This window comes from Lagenorhynchus albirostris, chromosome 8 (assembly GCF_949774975.1).
Source record: "Lagenorhynchus albirostris chromosome 8, mLagAlb1.1, whole genome shotgun sequence".
In the NCBI taxonomy this organism is placed as follows: Eukaryota; Metazoa; Chordata; class Mammalia; order Artiodactyla; family Delphinidae; genus Lagenorhynchus; species Lagenorhynchus albirostris.
Window position 1 is genome coordinate 98,225,735 of NC_083102.1, and position 2,880 is coordinate 98,228,614.

General features: G+C 38.0%; 1 pseudogene; it reads right to left on the minus strand.

Moving 5' to 3' along the window:
• Window positions 1–207: 207 nt before the first annotated feature.
• On the minus strand, window positions 208–692 carry LOC132524363 (large ribosomal subunit protein uL30m-like; annotated as a pseudogene).
• Between the last annotated feature and the right edge of the window lie 2,188 nt (window positions 693–2,880).

Sequence of the window (2,880 nt, forward strand, 5' to 3'; positions counted from 1 at the left end):
TGCTTGCTCTTGGATTATTGTGCTTGATTTTGGGTCACTGGCAAACTGCCACATGTGAAGAAGAGACCCCAGATATTGAAGGGATCTGGAAAATATCTTTATATTTCTTTTAATGACTAGAATTTAAAACGTATTTTAATGAGAACACTTTCTCACCATCTTTACATAGAAATGACTTGCACTTTTTACTCTGAAGCTGCGAGGCCATCAGGACTTCCTTTCTTCCTGGTGCTCAGGGTTCTGAAGCCACGCCCCCATCAGTTCCCCAGTGCTCTTGAGGCACGCGTTGGACATGTCCTCCTCCGTTGGGAGAACTCGTGGCAGCTTCAGGGGCTTGATTCTTATCAAATGTTTAACCGCTTTCAGTTTTGCCTTCACCAAAGGGATATTCCTGTGAACTTGAGGAGTATGTGCTTTTTGTAACCCAAGCATCCTTATTAAATCTTTCTCCCAATATGGACGTCTTTTTGTACTTTTTATTCTGGTAACAATATCCAGTTTATAAGGTTGCTGTGGATCCCCACCATATTTTTCATGACCTTCAGGTGAAGGCTGAAAAACTTCATCTGGAATTCTTGACTTCGTAAATCTGTGACAAATCCAGTCTGTACAAAAAGAGGCTCCACACCTTTTGTCACCATTGATAGTGTGCCTGGGGGGCTCTGAACTACTGAGTGCAAAATCCTTGCCATGAGGGTGGTGACTGTTCTTAGAGATGGTGACTGCTAAATGTCTTTCCACCTGATGGGAAGTAGACTTCATAGAGGATACTTAGTGTGGAGGAGAGAACATTTGGGTGGGAGATGGTAGAAGTTTTCAAGTAGAAATGGTTTACACCAGGGAGTAAAAAAGCATCACTTCAACTTTTTAAGGAGGACGCTTTGTCAGTTGGAACTCTTCTAGTTTAAACGCAAATTTTGTAATGTAATGAGGTCTGGGGTGAAATTGAAGCAGGAGCTACAAAACTGCTTGGCAGGACATTGGAAATGGTTACATAGAGTTGGACATCCAAGTCAGTCAAATCTTGTGGCTTTGGATTCCAGGTTCTCTTAAGTTCTATATTAGTGCTATGAGGTAGGTCATCTTAATACCATACTGCTTTAAAACTCAGCCTCAGAACACTGCACTTCCTGCTGAAGATATCAGTAGCCTCCTTCAGAGAGACATCTTGATTTTGCTAGATTCTTTTTCAGTGTTTGGCAGCTTGGTAAACTTTTTATTAGTCCACTTATTGTTGATTTTGCATTGTTTTGTTTTAAGCACAAAAGGGTGAAGTACTCAGTTGTGTGTTTTAAACTTTAGGGCTATATCATGTTAAATCACAGATACCCGACATGGCTGAGTAAATGTTTACCTTCTAGAGCCAGCCTAAACAAAGAAAAACAACTGTCCCAAATAGTTTCTTTGCAGAATGATAACTAAAGCCTCTCTTTCCTGAAGCCTTAATCTTAATCTTAAATATTTGCTGTCCTAAATTAAGGAAAGTTATGTCTGTAGTCTTATTATCTGTTTTTCTTCATGCTCATCATAAATGCCAAAGGGTAATTCTTCCTAGAAAAATCAGTCTTTTGTGATAACATGCAATGTGTTTTTAATTAATGAAGCTGCTTGATGCTGGCAGACTAGAAGCATCTTATCGTCACATGCTGGGGGAATTCATGCAGGGTCCTGTCTGTGCATGCTGAGCCCTGGAGCCAAAGAAAAATCTCCTGTCATTAACTGCTCTGCCTAACTAGCCTACTTATTAAGAACCAAGCCATCAGTCATGCTGGATAAGCATATCAAGATATAAGGAGACGCCAGAAGCTGATGAAATATTTTGGCGAGAGCAATGACCAGTTTTGTTATAATAACTTGTGGTTCATCTCCAGTGTTCAGGGAAAAAAAGTCATTTGATATTGCTCAATATTCTTGGGCAAAATGTAACTGTCATCTGAACCCAGAGGTAAAAAAGAGAATTTTCATTTGTTTGTTTTGTTTTGAAGGGGAAAAACGGTCTTTCAATTGGGGGACAGAGGGAGAGCCTTGAGTTGAGTCACTTCTCCTTTTTAATGGCCCTAACACCTGGTACAAGTTACCTGTCTCCTCCAGGATTCTGTTTCCTCCACTGGAAAATGAGGCTGAGAGTGCCCACTTCATGGTGAGTACATGGGATAAAGTGTTGAAAGCACATTGTAGACTATAAGGACAAAGACGTTTTACTCTTTCTTAAAATTATGATTATTTTAGACTCATTGAAAATTTCACCAAAGTGAGGGCTGGAAATAAACATTTCTAAATATTCATAAAAAGAAAGATATCATTATTCTCACTTTTCAGATTCCCAAATTTCAGGTTTTAGTATGAAAGTCTGATCAACAAAGGCTCCTTTCTTTTTCCCCTGAATGTTGCCAAAATAAAATGTAGGCATGAAATGCAGGGAATTTTTTGATAATGGAGCAGAGAGGTATTTATTGTTTCAGAAAGCACTTCCTGAAAACATTTATAACCATGGAGCCAATAAAATGACGGGTTCATAGATAAGTATACTGGAAGGAAACAAAGATCATTGCAACACATAGTGAAACACCCTGGAATTATTCTTCCTTGTATTCTTAAACATAATTTTTACATAAATATAAAGAGTCAAAATAAAAGTTCCCTTCTGGGCTTACACAATACCCAGCAACTGACCAATTAGAGTAAAGAGAGCTCAAACTAATTGTTTTTAATTATATGAACATAGCCCAGGTTGACTAATCTCTAAAATGGGATAATTTTATAGGCATTGAACACTCTTTTAATGTTTGAAGGATTAAATTATTTCTGAATTATAAGCTAATAGAGTGAATATTGAATCCAACACAAGACCTTTATACTATGGAAATCGTAAAATAATAT